The sequence below is a fragment of the Mandrillus leucophaeus genome, unplaced genomic scaffold (assembly GCF_000951045.1).
Source record: "Mandrillus leucophaeus isolate KB7577 unplaced genomic scaffold, Mleu.le_1.0 Scaffold360, whole genome shotgun sequence".
In the NCBI taxonomy this organism is placed as follows: Eukaryota; Metazoa; Chordata; class Mammalia; order Primates; family Cercopithecidae; genus Mandrillus; species Mandrillus leucophaeus.
Window position 1 is genome coordinate 2949244 of NW_012103810.1, and position 19470 is coordinate 2968713.

The 19470-nt window shown below is 41.4% G+C and overlaps 1 protein-coding gene across 3 annotated transcripts in view; it reads left to right on the forward strand.

Annotated features, from left to right (window-relative positions):
* The window catches only part of PAK1 (p21 protein (Cdc42/Rac)-activated kinase 1), a 154083-nt gene that overhangs the window by 66073 nt on the left and 68540 nt on the right, over positions 1-19470 (forward strand). Inside the window, exon 1 of one of the 3 annotated variants that reach the window (XM_011989733.1) lies at positions 2079-2363. The exons of 1 other annotated variant lie outside the window; for it this stretch is intronic. The gene's annotated coding sequence lies outside the window, so the exon portion shown is untranslated. Of the gene's footprint in view, positions 1-2078; positions 2364-19470 lie in introns of those variants that run through there. One more of the 3 variants, XM_011989735.1, reaches the window with a different exon arrangement.

Below are 19470 nucleotides of genomic sequence, written 5' to 3' on the forward strand. Positions count from 1 at the left end.
ACATAGTTGCAAGCCTTTAATGTGACCTGCCCTGGAGGACGTTGCTCCTGGAGCAGAATTAGAAATTTACAGAGAGTCACCTCGCTGAATGTGAGGAAACACTGCCTCATAGTGCTAGTGAAAAGTGAGCTCCTCATTCCTGCATGTATTTCAGAAAAGCCTGGAAGACCATCCAAAGGGGATGCTGAATGGAGTGGGAAGTTGAGTAAGATAAGTTGCTATGATTATTGATTATTAGTTTGAAAAGCTGTGTCTAAGGCAGAGGACTACTTCTGGCTCTCATTCACCCTGTGTAAATTGGGATGAAGGACATGGTGTGGGGTTAAAAAAAATCTTAAAATGACTTTGAAGCTGAATCCTCAGACTACAACAACTCTCCGGGTCTCTATTATTGACCAATTCTTTTTTTTTTTTTTCCTTTTTCTTTTTTTGAGATGGAGTTTCGCTCTTGTTGCCCAGACTTGAGTCCAGTGGTGCGATCTCGGCTCACTGCAACTTCCGCCTCCCGGGTTCAAGGGATTCTCCTGCCTCAGCCTCCCGAGTAGCTGGGATTACAGGTGCCCGCCACCACCCAGCTAATTTTTTGTATTTTTAGTAGAGACGGGGTTTCACCATGTTGGCCAGGATGGCCTTGAACTCCTGAGTATTTACCAGATGTGTGGTCTTGGGGAAGTCACTGACTTCTTTCACCCATCATATTCTCTTTTCCACCAAGTTCTGCTGCTGCTTCTTCCAAGCTGTGTCTTTAGAAAATATGCTTGCTTCTTTTTACATTATCTTACAATATGTTAGTCTAAATCATTACCATTTTCTGTTGCCTGAACCTCTGAGAGAATTTATTATCTTGTTTCTTATTTCCACTCCTACCCCCTTTCTCCACTGAACAGCCAGTGATCTTTTAAAAAATGTAAGTTAGAGTTTGTCATTATGTTTTCAAACCTTTCAAAGCCTTCCCACTGATAAAACTTGGAACAAAAGCCTAACTCCTAATTATGACCCGAAAGACACCACATAATCTGACTTCTGTCATGCCTCTTAAGAGCAAGGTTTGGGAGGGGGCAGAGTGAGGTAATACTACCTCCTAGGGAGCATTTGCAAATGTGTGAAGGTGTGTTTTATTGTTTCAGTAATTGGGAGGCACTACTAGAGGCACTACTAGTCTGGGCCATGTTGGTAAATGTTCTATAATGTGTTGTTCAGCTCAGGTTCCATCACAATGCCTGATACACAATAGTTGGTTAAAAAATATTGTATGAGCCCTGGACATTTTCCCTGGACCTCCGTTTTGACATATGTGAATTGGTATAGTGCCTACTTCATAAGGTTGTTTTGAGAGAGACATAACATTTATAAAGTACCTGGTACACGATAGTTCTTAATAAATGGTAGCATTGGCCAGGTGTGGTGGCTCACGCCTGTAATCTGCAGTTTGGGAGGCCAAGGCAGGAGGATTGCTTGAGAACAGGATTTGAGACTAGCCTGGGCAACATGGCAAACCCCATCTGTACAAAAAATACAAAAATAACGGGGTGTGGTGGCAGGTACCTGTAGTCCCAGCTACTTGGGAGGCTGAGGTGGAAGGATCACCTGAGCCCGGGAAGGTCAAGGCTGCAGTGAGCCAAGATCCAACCACTGCACTCCAGCCTGGGCACACAGCAAGACTCTGTCTCAAAATAATAATAATAATAATAATAATAATAATAATGTAGCAGCTGCAGCTGCTGAGCTTTCTTTGCTTAGAAGCAGTTATAGGGGCCCACCTAGCGTTCTTCCTGGAGCATTAGAATTAGAACCTGGCACGTTTGGGGAGGGGGGAGGTGTATCTCTTTCCCTGAGGCCTAATGTGAATCCTAGGTCTGACCTGAGGAATCCTAGAAGAGACTCCTCTATACTCAGCTGTAGAAACTAAGGCACAGAGGAGCTCTGGTTGTCTTCCTTGACTCTGGAGCTCACACAGGATTCTGACAAGCCCTGGAAAACCTGGCCTTGGAGAGAAATTACCTCCTGCTGGAGACTGGGTGGGAAGAATAGCTGAGACGGTGAGAAGATAGCCGTCTCCCCGCCCTCAGCTCTGCTTTGCAGAAAAGGAGAAGCGCGCGGCTTCCTCCCGCCTCCTTCCCTCCTTTCTTCCCCCGCCCCTTCTGTTTCGCCAACCCCGACGCGGCGCCTTCGCTGCCGCCCTGCGAGGGCGCGAGCGTGCTGCACCTCGGGAGCTGGCGGCTGAGCTGCCAGGAGCCCAGCCCGGCCGAATCGAGCGGAGCCGGTGGAGCAGGGGCCTTGTGGGTACCGGGCTGGGCAGGGAGAGGTGCGGCTCTGCGACGGAAACAATCTCCAGAGATGCCGGGGCCAGCGTTTCCCACCAGGTAATGCCGGCCCTGCCTGGGGCTCCCCTAGCTGGGCCGGGTTCTGGGGAATCTCCGGCTTTCGGAGAATGGTGACACGGGATCCAGTAGATTTTGAGGGGTGTCTTACTTTCCTCTTACCTTAAGGGACCTAAATGAGAGAAGGGGCTGAGGGTGGAACCTTTAGATGAGCCCACCCAGGGCTAGGCCTGCACTGGAATCAGAGCTCTGCCCAGGGAAGGGTGTGAAGGGGAAGCTGCGCCTTTGGGGAACTGCTCTGCCTCAGAAGCTCTGCTCCTTTGCAAGCCACCTTCTACTTGGTGGCCAAGGAGGTGCTTTCCTCTGCTTTGGCTTAGTCGCTGGCCTGCTGGGACTGTGGGAGCTTTTCTCTGTTAAGAGGTTGAATGAACTGGGAGGGAGGAGACTGGGGGGACTGGTCCTGTTCAGACATCCTCTGTGGCTTGAGTTGCCATATCTGTGCAGTGGAGGACTTGACATTGTTTGTTACTTTGGCTTTTCCAGACCATCAAACCATCTTTTGGAAAGGTGAGCTGGTTTAAAGTGCTAAAATGGGCTGCAGAGATATCCCTCCCTCAACACTGTAGAAGAGAGGAGAACTTGGGAAGTAGACTTTGGTATCCTGTCTTCCAGCCAGCCTTTCGAATGGCATCTTGCTGGTTCTTCAGGGGCAAAGCAAAGACTGAGAATGCTGATGCTTATTTTAGTGTGGTGCGTAGGTGCGTTAGGTGTAGGGAGGTAGGGTTGGGAAGTAGAAGGTCAAGGTATGTTAATGCTTCTAAACTGGCCAATTTTTCTGTCCTTAGATACAAAGTTGCTTTAAACTAGACTCTCTTCTCTGGAGCCCCTTCCTTATTCTGCTGAGTTAATGACAGACGTGCCTGTGGTAATATCTTAATCACTATAATTCCTTCCTTCTTTATTACCTGGCACCAAGAAGCTCATGTCAGGCCCGATAATAACCTACTTTGATTATTTTGGACCTCTTTCCTCCCCCTAGTTTTTTCATGACTCTATGTCTTCCTCTCCTCACTTTTCTATTTCCTCCTCCTGATCATTTTTCCTGCCCCCTGCCTACCTTTTCTCCTGCCATCCCCTTCACCCTTCCTCCTCCCCTCTTGCTTCCCCTTTTGTATTTCTCCCCCTGTGCAGCCAGTTTTTCCTTCCCTCTCTTGGATCCTCCCCCTCTTGATTAGGCTTTCTTCTCTTTTCAAAAATTTTTGGTTAAGCTTTCTCATTATTCGTAGGTTACTGGTTTGTAGAGACCTTTTCTGTGTTTGTGAGGTCCAAACATTGTTTTCTACCTAACTCACCTGCTTCTAGCTTTTACCTCCAAATTTTATCTTCCCCAGGTACCATTCTCTCTCTTTACTGCCTCTGTGCCTTGCTTTGGGCCTGCCAAGAAGCACTCGCTCTTCCTGCATTTGTTTCCTATCTTTTCTGGTGGTGGTGGGGCAGCAGGTAGGCAGTAGGGAATAAGCAAGATGGGAAAGGGGGGCCTGAGTGGGAGGAGAGCAAGAATGTCAAGTAGTGCTGGGCAGAGGCTCAAGTTCCCTTTAGTGAGATGAGTGACTGGGAGGACCAGAAACTCTGGCAGCTGTGAGATAGCTGTGGAGGAAAGGAGGTAGCTCAGGGAAGAAGAGGGAGGATAGCAGGGATGGGTTGGAGGGACAGGCAGAGGAGGCCTGGAGGAGAAGACAGTGCTTCTTTGAAGAAGACGGTGGCCTGGACGAGATAGGGGTTATTTGGGGTAGGGCTGTGTATAGAAAGAGAAAGATTATAGTCTGGGAAAGGGGATTGTATAGGTTAATTATCTTCCCCTTTGATTACTGTCTTTTTGAACTGATTTCTACTCAGCAAATTTTTTTTTAGTTAAAAAATTTGAAAGAATTTACCATGTTTATCATGTTTAAAGTGTACAGTTCAGTTTCAGTAAGTACATTTATATCTTTTTTTCCCCCTTCATGCTCCTCACTCCTTTTCCTGGCCTTTGGTAACCACCAGTCTACTCTGTATCATCATGAGATCTACTTTTTTACCTCCCACATATGAGTGAGAACATGTGATATTTGTCTTCCTGTACCTGGCTTTTTTTTAATCTGAAAAATGGCATCCAGTATCATCCATGTTGCTGCAAATGACAGGATTTTATTCTTTTTTATGGCTGAATAATATTCCATTGTACTTAACTGTACAGTTCAGTTTCAGTAAGTACATTTATATCCTTTTTTCCCCCTTCCTCCTCCCTACTCCCTTTTCTGGCCTTTGGTAACCACCAGTCTACTCTGTATCATCATAAGATTCATCTTTTTACCTCCCACATAAACATTTACCATGTTGGGGTAAATGACAGGATTTCATTCTTTTCTATGGCCGAATAATATTCCGTTGTGTGTATATATACATATATATATGTATACATTTTCATTTTGGCTGTTATAAATAGCGCTACAGTGTTCATGGGAGTATGATATCTTTCATATATTGATTTTCTTTCTTTTAGATATATACTCAATAGTGGAATTGCTGAATCATATGGTTGTTCTATTTTTAGTTTCTGAGGAACCTCCATGCTATTCTCCATAGTGGCTCTACTTATTTACATTTTCACCAGCAGCATATGAGGGTTCTTTTTTCTCCCCATCCTTGCCAGCATCTAGTATTGCCTGTCTTTTTCTTTTTCTTTTCTTGAGACAGGGTCTTGCTCTGTTGCCCAGGCTGGAGTGCAATGGTATGATCATAGCCTACTGTAGCTTCAACCTCCCAGGCTCAAGCAGTCTCCTACCTCAGCCTCTGAAGTAGTTGGGACTGCAGGCACATGCCAGCATGCTGGCTAATAAAAAAAAAAAATTTTTTTTTTAGAGGTGTGGTCTCCCTGTGTTACGCAGGGTGGTCGTGAACTCCTGGGCTCAAGTGATCTACCTGCCTTGGCCTCCCAAAGTGTTGGGATTATAGGCATGACCTATCGTGCCCAGCCTTTGCCTGTCTTTTTGATACAAGCCATTTTAACTGGAGTGAGATGATACTACATTATGGTATTGATTTGCATTTCTCTGATGTTAGTGATGTTGAGCATTTTTTTCATGTACCTGTTGGACATTTGTATGTCTTGTTATGAAAAACGTCCATTCAGATCTTTGCAAGTTTTTAAATTGGATTACTTGGGGTTTTTTTTGCTATTTAGTTGTTTGAGCATCTTATATATTCTGGTTATTAATCCTTTGTCAGATGGATAGCTTACAAATATTTTCTCCCATTTTGTGGGTTGTCTCTTCACTTTGTTAATCAACAAAATTTTTGTGAGCTCTGTCCTTAAAGTCGGGGAGTTAGAAGGAAAGCCGAGATGAGAATGACAAAGTTGCTGTTTTATTGACACTCACTGTCAGAATGTGGAATGTGTGTGTGTGTGTGTGTGTGTGTATTTATATATATTTCTCCATAGTGGCTCTACTAATTTACATTTTCGCCAACAGCATATGAGGGTTCCTCTTTCTCCCTGTCCTTGCCAGTATCTATTATTGCCTGTCTTTTTCTTTTTCTTTTCTTGAGACAGGATCTTGCTCTGTTGCCCAGGCTGGAGTGCAATGGTACAATTATAGCCTACTGTAGCTTCAACCTCCCAGGCTCATTATGGTAATTATGGTACTAGGTTGGTGGGGATACAAAAATTAAAACTGGCCTCAGTTGCTGCCCTCAAATGCAGGTCAAGGAATGTGGAAGCTCATGTGGTAAGTATTGTAGAAGGAAGCAGAAGGGGCTGTAATAATGCAGAAGAGGGCACTTTTGATTTAGCAAGACAGTGGCAGAGCTAGGACTTAAACTTACGTCTTCTCTGAAGGTGATATCTATTCTCTTATACCCTATTATCTCCTGAGTTTGTGTATACATACAGTGTACAAAGAGTTTTCCTATCTCCTCTTTTCTGCCTACTTTTGGGGGGAGACTCTAGGTACTGCTGACATGAAAAAAAGAACAATCCCATGTGGCAGGTCACTGTGCCATGGCCAAACAACACTCATTACCTTGCAAGGGAAACAGACTTCGTCCCTGTTAACTTCTGGCTTGAGGCCACTTGGGTGACTATGTGCTGAGCTCCCTCTATGAGTCATTTGATCTCTTCCTTCCTTTCCTCCCTGTTCCATTTTCTTAAATTCAATTTCTGGTGGAGTGTAGAGTCCAGAGACCAGATGCAGCTAGGCTAGGCATTTTTACTTCCACTGGCCTCTGTAGAATAGGGATTTAACACCTCATAGGGTTGGTGAGGATAAGATGAAATCATGAATGTGTGAAAATGCTTTGTAAAGTGCTGTATAGATGTTATTGTGGTTGTTCCCGAATGCATTTTCAAGCTGTGAAAAAATGCTCAGATGCTATAGCCTGAAAGCCTAGGGTTGCCACTGACAGGCAAGAATAGACATCAAGATTTACTACACCCTTTCTCTGCCCTCGAAAGATTCACAGACTAATAGGAGAGGATTGAGCCTCAATCCTCAATGAGTAAAGGAAAAGGAGTGGGGTAGATAGGGCTTTGAGACTGGTAATGAGCTCCATGGTCAGACAGAGACCATGAAGTATGTGCTTCATTTAAAGTCGAACAGATAGTAGGTGGCAATTATAAAAGATACTTTTAGTGACTTTTTATGATGTAACAAAAAAAGGGGAGGGGGGACTTAAAAGTAGATTGACTTCAGTTCAAATCCTGGTTCTACCACTTACTGTTACCTGATTTTTAATATTTTTAAGCTTCATATATAAAAATGAAAGATATTTATACCTACTTTGAAGGGTTATTATAAAGCTTAAAAATAATCATATAAAAAAGAAAAAATAATAATTATATAGTAGGCACTTAATAGCTATACTTATTCTACAAGTCCCCTGACTCCTAGGCTATTAAGTGCCCCTCTTCTGGATTCAGGCAGCACCTATGTCTTTCCTCTCACCACTCAATAGTGGCAGTTACCATATTGTATTGTTACTGTGGTTAATGTGTCTACCTTTCCCATTAGTCTGTGAGATTTTTGAGGGCAGAGACAGGGTCTAGTAAATTTTGGTGTCGATACTGGGTGTCTACTCTTTTTTTTCCTTTGAGATAATGTCTCTCTCTGTTGCCCAGCCTGGAGTGTAGTGGAGCAATCTCAACTCACTCACTGCAGACTTGACCTTTTGGCTCAAGCAATCCTCCCACCTCAGCCTCCTGAGTAGCTGGGACTACGGGTGCAAGCCACCACACCTGGCTAGCTTTTGTATTTTTTGTAGAGACAGGGTTTCACCACATTGCCCAGGCAGATCTCAAACTCCTGAGCTCTGGTGATCTACCCACCTCAGCCTCCCCAAAGTGCTGGGATTACAGGCATGAGCCACCGTACCTGGCCCTGAGTGCTTACTCTTGCCAAGTCCTGTTTAGTTGCTGAGTATACATTGGTAAGCACAGCAGACTTACAAAAGCATACCGTTGCTTCTTTACAAAGCTTATCGTTTATTGAGGGAGATGTATAATAAGTAAATGAATATAATTACAACTCATGATGATGCTGTGAAAACCAAGAGTTCCATTTGGTCTTGTTAGATTTGAGGTACTGATGAGAAACGCAAGTGGAGTTGTCTAGTAGATGGTTTTTAGGCTGAAAGAGAGCTGTTTGGTCTAGAGATCAAAACTTGGGCATCATCAACGTATTAATATGTAAAGCCATGAGAATGGAGGAAATAATCTTGGGGAAAGTGTAGTGTATCAGTAAGGAAGGTTCTGAGCAACGAAGGTCCCAAGCCTTGGATGTGTGGATGATAGCTGGAGAAGGAGGATTATGCAAAAGAGATAGGAGTAGACAGAAAGATGAAAGAAAAGCCAAGTGAGTGTACTTCCCTAGAAGCCAAGAAAGTAGAGTATTTGAAAGAGAAGAGAGGTCAATTACATTTAATGCTGCCAAGATACTGAGTAATGTGAGGACAGAAAAATAAGCATTTATTTTGGCAAGATGGGGATAACTGATAGTCTTGACAAGACTGCTTTTGATGAAATGGTAGATTGTTAGTTGGCAAACAGAAGGGGAGGAAGTGGAGATAGTTTAAGTAGACAGTTGTTCTGAGAAGTTTTGCTACGAAGGGGAGCAGAGAAATAGGTGGTATTTGGAGGAGGATGTGGGTGTCAAGGGAAAGGGGTGTGTGTGTGTGTGTGTGTGTGTGTGTGTGTGTGTGTCTGTCTGTCTGTCTGTCTGTCTTTGAATAGGAGACACCAGAACTTGTTTATATTTACCCAGTATTTCTCAGATCAGTCCAGAAATTTAGATATCATCTTAATTTTTCCTTTTTTTTTTTTATCACATGCTGTATCTAATCTTTAAACCATATTTGACTCTACCTTCAATATGTATCTGCCTTTGAATTACTTCTCTTCCCCTATTGCCAGTCATCAAAGCCACCATTAGTTCTCACCTGGATTATTGCAATGACTCCCTAATGGGATCTCCACTTCTGCATTGTTCCCCTGCAGCCTATTCTCCTCTGCTGCTTGAGTGGTCTATTTAAAAACATAAATCAGATCAGTGCTCAAAACCCGTCAGTGTCTTTCCACATTTGCTGCAAAAGCCAAATGTATTGTGGCCTATAAAGTTCCACACAGTCTGACCTCTGGTTACATCTCTGATCTCAGTCCCTTACCACATTTCTCTTTGTTTACTCAGCTTTAGTCTTGCCAATCTTTTTGCTGTTCTACGTGCCCAGTATATTCTCATCTAAGACATTTGTAGTTATTACTCCCTCTGCTTAAAATGCTTTTCCAGATATTACTATGATTTGCTGTCTCATTTAATTGAGGTCTTAAGTAACTGTTTCTCAGAGAAGCATGTCTTGATTATCTTCTCTTATGTACCATACCCCATGCATGCCCCTCCCCCTAATAGTCACACATACACATAGACTTGCTATTGTGTATTTATTTGTGTATTTCTCTGTCTGCATCTCTTACTAGACCATAAACTCTAAGAGCGCAAGGCCTTTCTCTTATTCAACTGGATTAGTATTGGTACTTGGTAGATGCTCAATAAATGTTTGTTGAATGACTGAATATATCTAACAGAGAGGGAAAGGTTGACATAGCTGAAACAGCAGATTATACCAGGTGAGAAGGAGTGAAGGAATACAGGGATAAGAGAGAATTGGCTCTGGATGAGAGGAAGAACACCTCCTTCATTGTAACTGGAAGGAAGAAGGAGAACATGGATGCAGATACAGGGAGGCACATAGATTTAAGAGTAGGAAGATGTAGTTATTCTGCCAAGACTTCTATTTTCTCATTGAAAGTAAGCTCATTGGCTGGGCGCAGTGGCTCACGTCTGTAATCTCAGCACTTTGGGAGGCCGAGGCAGGGGATCACCTGAGGTCAGGAGTTCAAGACCAGCCTGGCCAACATAGTGAAACCCGATCCCTACTAAAAATAAAAAGTTAGCCTGGTGTGGTGGTGGGCGCCTGTAGTCCCAGCTACTCGGGAGGCTGAAGCAGGAGAATCAGTTGAACCCCCGAGGCAGAGGGTGCAGTGAGCTGATATTGTACCACTGCACTCCAGCCTGGGCGACAGAGTGAGACTCCATCTCAAAAAAAAAAAAAAAAAAAAGAAAAAAAGAAAAAAAGGAAAAAGAAAGTAAGCTCATTAGCTAAAGGGAAGGGCTATTGGAAAATCCTATTGAATTCCCATTTGAGGTAGGGTAATCATATGTAGGAAAGTGTCTTAGCCTATTTTGTGTTGCTATGATAGAATACCACAGACTAGGCAATTTCTAAAGAAAGGAAACATATTTCTTAAAGTTCTAGAGCTGGGAAGTCCAAGGTACCTGCATCTGGTGAGGGCCTTCTTGCCATGTCATTCCATGGTAGAAGGTGGAAGGGCAAGAGAGCAAGAGTAACAAGGGAAGGGGGGTGAACTCATCCTTTTGATCAGGAACCCACTCTCTTGATAACTAATTTACGCCTATGATAGTAACATTAATCCATTCATGAGGCCAGAGCCCTCATGATCCAATCACCTTTTAAAGATCTCACCTCCCAACAGTTGCAGTGAGGGTTAAATTTCCAATACTTGAACTTTGGGGGACACATTCAAACCAAAGCAGAAGGTAATCATAACTTTCAAGTGAAAGCGGTTAACTGGATTTTGTAATGTTCTCTAGGACATTTGGCTGCTTCAGTATAATGACAGTTGGGAGAAAGTTGAGTTCAACTATCCCAAAGCTGGGATTTTGCCAGTTAAATTTTGAAAAAGGAGAGAAGGGCAAGGTGTTGATAGTTTTTGATGTTTGAGTAATTTTGATGGACCATGATTAGATAAAGAGAGAGAAAAAGGCAGGGGACTGCTGGATAGTTTATTGGAGCTCAAACTGAAGTGTAGGAATTGTGGAAATTCTTGAGTAAGTGCATGGATAGGAGGTTGTATCTGAAGTGTATATGATTCATTCTAGATATTGGAATTGTTGCACATTTTGGTGATAAGATCCCAGGTGTAATCATGAGAGTATTGGCTAACTTGGACTGTAGGTCAGAAAATGGAGTGACTAGGGTGTTGACATGATCATCATTGTAGCTGTTGACGTCACCTAGAATGATGACTAGAGGGGTTCAGAAGAAGACTGAAGCAGGAACTAAAGCCTTTCAGTAGGAGTTACCAGAAAGTGATTAGTAGACTGCAAAGACGTGTGATAGCAGCCAGTGGAAGCTACTCAAAGGAAAATATAGGTTTTTACAAGAGGGAGAGAAAGACATAGTTTGGAAATGGCACTGAAAATTAAGGACAACACTGATAAGTAGGGTGTAAGAGGGAAAACAGCCTCCAGTTGAGAGGGTTTCTAAAGAAGGCTCTTCTTCAGGGCATAGCCAGATTTCTTTTAAGGTAAAGGAGCAGAGGAGTGTTAGCCAGTGGCAAATGAGAAGTTCCAGAGGGAATAGTGGAAAGGTTTCAGAGTCAGGACAGGGGGAGGGAATTTGGTCAGGTTAGAGGGTTCACAGAAAAGGTTGGAGATGAGAGTTTGAGTGATCATGGATGACTGAAGTAAATGAAAACTGTAGGATTGATTGATTGATTTAGTCCTAATTACCTTTTAGAGGAGGGAGACAATCCCATTTTCATGCTATGGTTTTTGACACTTTGAGATAAACTATTCCATTGAGGCAACATATGGCAATGTGGGAAATCAGAACATGTTCAGGCAGAGATTGGCTGGAAGGTCAACCAACTAGGAGACAGTACAATAGATTCCATTGTTTCCTGGGAGGTTGAACGGAGTGGCCCCTTTATGATTCCTTCCAGCTCTCAGATTATAAGGGCCTCAACTTTATCATTGCAGGTCATCCAATGGGAGGTTTGGAGGTTTGAAGGTTAAATTTGAATTTTTGCCTTAATTATTGGGAATAACTCAACTGGGGTTGCAGATTAGGAATTTCCCAAGATGGTAGGCAGAGGATTATAAGACCTGTAAGTACTGGTTTCTGGAAGTAACTCTAGTGACTGTCTGCAAGGTGGTAGGAGTGAGGAAGTTGCGTAGGTGTGGATGGGGGTGGGGAGGATTAGAGGTATAGAGCCAGCCTAAGAGAACTTCAGTCTCTCACTCTAAATTTCTCTGGCCTTTCTACTTCACTTTGCTGCCTCTCATTCTTCTCTAATTGTAGGAAGCCTCCCAGATACAGTCACTTGTTCATTCTGTCTCAAATTATGTAATTAGTGTAGAAAGAGAGTTTTCAAGAGAATAATCAGAAGCTAGTAATGTTTTTATCACTCATTTAGTGGTCTTAGGTAAATTGCATATCCCTATAGGTTCCAGGTTCCCATAAAATAAAGGTTTTTATTTTATAAAAATAAAACTGACTGGTTCTTCAGGATCCTTTTAGCTCCTGTGTTTTTTCTGCTAATCCGGGCTGCCTTAGTCAGTGAACCTTGGCTGATTACCAGGTGTGTAACAGCTCAGTCTGGGGATGTAGAGATTAAACAAACTTCAGTTTTTTCCCTTGAGTTATTCATGGCCTGGTGAGGACAAGAAGCATGGATTATGGTTGATATGATGAAATTTGGAAATTGTTGCATAGAAGTACATATAAAATGCTATTACATTTCGGGAGCAGAAGTAGTGGGATCTGTTAAATTTGGGGGAAAGATAGAGGTGAGGGGCTTCTGTGAAGGTTGCATAGGGGAAGTGAGTCAGGTTGGGTCTTGAAGAATGAGTAGGAGTTTGTTTGGCAGACAAGTTGGGACATTTTAGGCAGAGAAAACAGCATAGGCAAAGGCAGGAACATGAAAGCATAGTAAGCTAGAATGACATGTTTAGGAAATAGTAGGGATGAAACTAGAAATATAAGTGGGGGAAGGGAACAGATATTTATTGAACATTTATTTTGTGCCAGGCAGCATGCTAGGTGCTTTTATATATGCTTGTTAATTCTCATGATAACTCTATAAAGTAGGTAGTCTTGTTTGTGTTTTACATAAAAGGAAACTGAGGATCAGAAAGTAAAGTAGCTTTCCTAACCGCCCAGAAACAGCCAACAGTTTTCCTCCCTGCTGCTCTAGCAGTTGCTGCTAAACCAGAGCAAGTGGCTGGGCTGCATAGTGGGAGTATCTTTGACATGTTAGAAGGACATCCCTCAGCAAATTCAAGACTGCAGCATTCCAGTCCCCTGCCAAAGAAAACCTCCTGGCACAGTATAATTAAAGATCAGATTCTCATAACCAGGCCTCAAGGGCATACAGTACTCCCCAGTTCTGGATGGAGTGTTGATCATGCCAGTTGCAGCTGCTGTGGGCTGTTTGGACTAAGAAGTGTGATTAGTATATGGAACAGGTTTTATTTCTTCTCGAGTTAATATTAGAGGTTATCTAGTCCTTTCCTTTGCCTCTAGAGTCAACAGTGTAGTGTGGTGTAGTGGTTCTATCATCACACAGGCCTAACTTCAGGTTCCTGCCTCTGCTGCCCATTAGCTATATGGCCCTGGGTGACTGGCAGCATCTTTGAAACTTTGCTGCTTCTTCTGACTTGTTTACTGTTCTGCATGCATAGCTTGTCAAACAGTAGATGATGAATAAATATTTGCACTGATGAATGAGAAAAATGATACCAGATAGACTTCTAAGTTTTCTGTAAACTCCAAAGTGTGATCTAATGTTAGTGATTACTAAAACAGCCCCAAATAATGCTAAAATCCTAGTTGTAAAAATGGTTAATCCTGAAGGTTTTCTGAGGAAACTGTTTCTAGAATTTTAGCAACTCTATTAGGCAGTGTAGAAGACTCTCTTAAACTCCAGGTCTTATTGTGTGACTTGGACTAAGCACCAGAATTCATTTATCTTCTCTGGTGCTTAGTCCCATTGTGTGAACTCAAGGCATCACTGAGTCCTCAGTGCAGATGGGTAGCAGATGGTCTCCTCCTCCACGCAATACCTCTTTTCTCATTGTCATCTCTCCACAGCCTTGTTTTTTAATTAAAAGCCCCATCTTTTATTTTTAACGTGGGGCATTTATTGCACAATTCTAGAGCTGTTTAGAATGGACCATTTTTCTGACTAGTGCTCTATGTGGTGCATAAAAGACCTGCTGTGATCTGCACTGTTCCACTTTTTCAGTCTCCCATTTTATTCTTTTATGTTGCGTTCTGCCACACTGTACTCTCACATTTATGTTATTCTGTGGTCTAGATGCATTTGCCATCATCTTTCTCCATGAAGATCACTCATTTATTGTCTCTTTTCTTTGGGCCAAGCACTATATACTAATGCCTGGACCTACCCCAGACCAATTAAATCAGTGACTCTAGGGGTAGAGTTCAAGCATTAATGTTTTCCTCCTCAACATTTTATTAGGAAAAATTTCAAACACTGAAAGAATCTTATAGTGAGTACCTGTGTACCCACGACCTAGATTCTCCTACCATTAACATTTTCATATACTAACTTTATCATATGCATTATATATTGACATGTATGTTATGTTATATCCCTGTTCATTAATCTTATTTCTTAAAAATGCATTTGAAAATAAATTGCAAATATTAATATACTTCTCCCCGAGTACTTCAGCACTGGTGTTAAACTTCAGCACCAGTGAGCTTTAAGAAAAAAGCTCACAGGGGATTCTAATAGCCTAGAGTTAAAAACCACTAATCTGACCTATTTGTTCTTTAAGCTGCTACTCTGAATACCACCTCTTTTCTTAAACTTCACTGATCACTCAAATTCAATTTAACCTTTCTTTCATGTGTGTTTGAACATTTTACTGTTTGTACTGTTCTACAGCACTATTCACAATTGACCTGGTATCGTGGTTTTCTAGGTTCCACCTTCTACTAACTAGATGGTGATAGCCTCTAGGGTCAGGTCATATTTTATTCATTACCTATCTATCTACCTATGTGCCTTCTTCCACCTATTTATTCTTGGTTTCTAGCATACATATCACCTTACATATTTTTATATGTATGTTTTTTTTATATGTAAGGTGAACTGCACTTGAACTGCATTTGAATGAAGAACCTGCAACTGCAGCAAAAGGTGTATATAACTTTCATATGTGTTTACTTACATATTCTGGTTTTTTTTTGATTGGAGGAATAAGAATTCATTTATCATTTCTGGTGCTTAGGGTAGACTTTTAGTAAAAGTCAAGTCTAGCCCAAATGTGCTAATAATATTTTTATATTTGCCATTGGCTAGATTTGACTAAACTAATCATAAATTAGAAGTAGCAGAACACAAAGGGGCTAGAATTACCTCAGGAACAGTATAGTTGGAAAATCCTTTGGCAGAGAGTTTAAAGATGAGGTCTGATTTAAAAAAACACACACACACACACACATAAAAATAGACCTACCTTATGATCCAGCAATCCCATGGCTGGGTATCTACCCACAGGAAAGGAAATTAGTATATTGAAGAAATACCTGCACTCCTGTTTGTTGCAGCACTGTTCCCGATAGCTAAGATTTGGAAGCAATCACAGTGTCTATTTACAGTTGAAAGAATAAAGAAAATGTGGTACATATGCACAATGGAGTACTATTCAGCCACAAAAAAGAATGAGATCTTGTCATTTGCAACAACATGGATGGAACATGTACAATGGAGTACTATTCAGCCACCAAAAAGAATGAGGTCCTGTCATTTGCAACAATGTGGATGGAACTGAAGGTCATTATCTTAAGTGAAATAAGCCAGGCACAGAAAGAGAAACATCACATGTTCTCACTTATTTGTGGGATCTAAAAATCAAAACAATTGAACTAATGGACATAGATAATAGAAGGATGGTTACCAGTGGCTGGAAAGGGTAGTGGAGGGCTAATGGAAAGCAAGGATGGTTAATGGGTACAAAAAAATAGAATAAGACCTATTTTTTGATAGCACAGGGTGACTATAATCAATAATAACTTCATTGCACATTTAAAAATAACTAAAAGAGTATAATTGGATTGTTTGTAACACAAAGAATAAATGCTTGAGGGGATAGATACCCCATCCTCCATGATATGATTATTTCACGTTGCATGCCTGTGTACAGAATATCTCATGTACTCCATAAATATATACATCTACTATGTACCCACAAAAACTAAATATTAAAAAAAGATGAGGTTTGAGTTTTGCTGGGAAGGATAAGTAAAATTTCTGTCAGTTTAAAGAGGATTCTGTGCCTACTTTACCTATAAATTGCTGTGTGATCTTAGGTAATTTCCTCTTGCACTCTGGACTTCAGTATTCCTACCTGTAACATTAGGCAGTCAGGTTGGATGACTTCCAAGGAAGCCTTTGGCTTTGATATTATGTGCATCTTAAAATATTTGATTAACTTGGTTTTGTTTTATACCAGTGACTGTGGAATCCAGGGTAATAAGAGTGGAAAGAGGTAGTTGTTGGTGAGCACATTCCTTCTCTGAATCCCTGTCTGCTTTGATTCAGTATGTAAAGTACCTTACACATAGTGGCTACTTGAAAATTGTTTTCTTTCCCATCTTTCTACTGTAGCACTATATCTTTATGCCTTATATAGCGTGCTTCAAAAGGGGCACAAATCACTTCCCCTCTTTGGTTGCCTCTTGACCAGTATTAAGTCTAGAGACTGCATAGTGAGAAACATCAAATTACAGGTCATAGGTGATGGGACTTCTACAGGGGCCATGGCTTATAAATTGCAGAGCCAGGACTTAAACCTGGGTCTCGTGACTTTAATTCCAGTAATCTTTTAAAAAATTGCCCTACCTTTTGAAACCTCACAGTGATCCTGCATTTATTATAGAGTCATTCAGTTGATTCATAATTAATGCTTCAATATAATTAGTTGCTCATAAATTATTAGGTTCCCTGAGCCTCTGGGGCATTGGTAAAATGTGATCACTGTGTCTTTCTCTCTGTCTGTTGTATTCATTTGTTGTCCACGATGGATAGAATGGTGCTATCTGAGCTGTCATAATGTTGGCCTCATCCCTAGCTTTATATTGCAGCATGTCTGAGGCATTGGTTTTTCATCCTTCCAAACTTTTGGTCTACAGAGACTATTAGAAGATTAAGGTGTGTTTGCTCACTTTATTCAAAAGTTGAGCATGTTTCTTGTTTTGGACCTGTTTTCCCATAGTTTAAAATGGTATAGGTTTTAAAATGTGCTAATTATTATGGTGAGTGTAGATATACAGAATGACCATTGAGGGGATCAATAAGGGTAAAAAGAGGAAAGACTTGTGGAGAGCCTATAGGAAAGGGCTGCAAGGAACCTAGAAAGTAGTATAGAAACCTTAGGTAAGTTCAGAAGGAAGTGATTAAGAAAGCACAAAATTGTGTTCTGTGAGTGTTGAAGGTCCTGGAAATGTTTGACATTGAGAAAATAGATTTGGGGGGTCTCAAAAGAGTATTTCAGGTATTTAAAGTTCTGTCTGGGGAAGAGATAGTGGTCTTTTCTGAATAGCTCTAAGATACAGGATTTAGTACTAACAGATGGAACTTTTTTCTTTGTTTATTCATTCGTTTGTTTATTCAATAAATCTTTATTGATTACCTATTCTGTGCCAGGCCTGGTGTTGCGGATCGAGAAATACATAGGACATGAACTTTGTTCTTGAGGTGTTTATAGTCTAAGTCTAGCAGGGGAGGGGTGAAAGGGAAAGCAAATATGTAAACAAATTATTGCAATGCAGTGTAAGACAGAGCTTATTATAAGTGATAACTCATTAAATGAGATGACTGAAGATAGAATAGATAGTCTTTGGAGATTTTAGATTTCCTGTCATTGCAACTTTTCAAGCATAGGCTGGATGACTTCTAGGCTGGAATGCAGTAAAAGAATTCAAATATTAGATTCCAATGCATATTTTAGGTTTTAAGGAATAATGAAATCTCTTTGAAAGTGAATATCTACCACAGAATTCTCCAAACACAGTAAAAGCACTGAGAAATGGAGAAAAGTCTGTATCAGGAAGGTTGGTGAAACCTTTCTTGGCATAATCGTGGGCTGTGGGCCTGAAATGGAGTTACATTCAATGAAACTGTTGATTGAAGGACCTGGGAGTCAAGGAAGGGCTTTACTCGGGTATCAGATGACTGCAGGGAGTGTAATTTTGGAACTGGCAGCCTGGAGTGGGAAGGTACACTTGAGAACTGAGACAGTAAAAGTTCTCTTGTGGGTGCTTAGGGACTTGAGTTATAGTTGGGAGGGAAAACAAAGGTAAATCTGGGAAGACAAACTGGAAGAAATGGATAAAAAGCACATCACAGAGTTAATCTGCATTAACAAGATTGTCCTTGCTTGATTGATTTCTTTTGTTCAAAAATAGAAGGAGCAGTTGGTTTGCCAAAGGTGGGTCAGAATGAATTATGCAAAGAAGTGGGGTTAGGGTTTGGCCTTGATGGATGAGTAAGATTTTTATCAGTCAGAGAAAGGAGAAATCATTGACAGGAAGCACATTGGGGTGTGTGTTTGTGTGTGTGTCTGTGTGTGTGTATAAGTAAATAAGAATACTTGGCAAGTACAGTGGAAGAGATTTCTGAGGTTTGAATTAGTTTGAATTAGGCTGTGTCTAGGTGTAGTGGCTTAGTTGATAAGGCAGGTCAATGTCAGAAAGTAAAGCACCTTGAATTTTATCTGTACTAAACTTCCTAAAGGCAAGGTATATATCTTTATGCAAAGTGTGATTAATTAAAATATTTGAGTTCACTGTGAGCTAGATACTATCTAAAGTATTGTTGGATTGCAAAGATGACAAAATTGGGCCCAATATTTGAGGAACATTCTGGCTCCTAGGGAAGACATACCTGTAAACAATTACAATAGCAATAATAAAAGGGATAACCTAGAAGGTTAGCCATTGCTTTGGGAACATGGAGGAGGGGGCACCTAACTTCTTGAAGTGATGACACATTTCCAAATGGGTTCATGGAAGAAATAACAATTGAATTAAGCCTTGAAGGATGAGTGAATTCACAGTTGAAGCATAGGGAAATTGGTATTCTAGGCAGAAGGATCAGCATGCACAAAAGCATAGAAGTGTAAAAGCTATGGGATACTTGAAGAAGTTGGAGAAGTTGGATGTAGATAGAGTGTAAGGGAAATTAGAGGGAGTGGTAGTGGTGAGAAATGAGGCTGGGTGCATTTGGTCAAATAACAGAGGGCCTCTAAAAGCAAGCTAAAAACATCAGCTTTTATCCTGAGATGTCAATGAAGGGTTTTTCATTTTGTTTTGTTTTCGGGACGGAGTCTCGCTCTGTTGCTAGGCTAGAGTGTAGTGGCGCGATCTTGGCTTACTGCAACCTCCATCTCCCGGGTTCAAGTGATTCTCCTCCTTCAGCCTCCTGAGTAGCTGGGACTACAGGTGCGTGCCACCATGCCCAGCTAATTTTTTGCATTTTAGTAGAGACAGGGTTTTACCATATTGGCCAGGATGGTCTCAATCTCTTGACCTCATGATCTGCCCACCTTGGCCTCCCAAAGTGCTGGGATTATAGGCGTGAGCCACTGTGCCCAGCCAATGAAGGGTTTTAAAAGTAGAACAGTAGTGTGTTCTAAGGTTCCTGACAGCCCCTGGATAAAGGATGGCGGAAAAAAACTGGATGTGGGGGAATCAGTTCTTTATTAGAAATTGTTAAAAAAAAAAA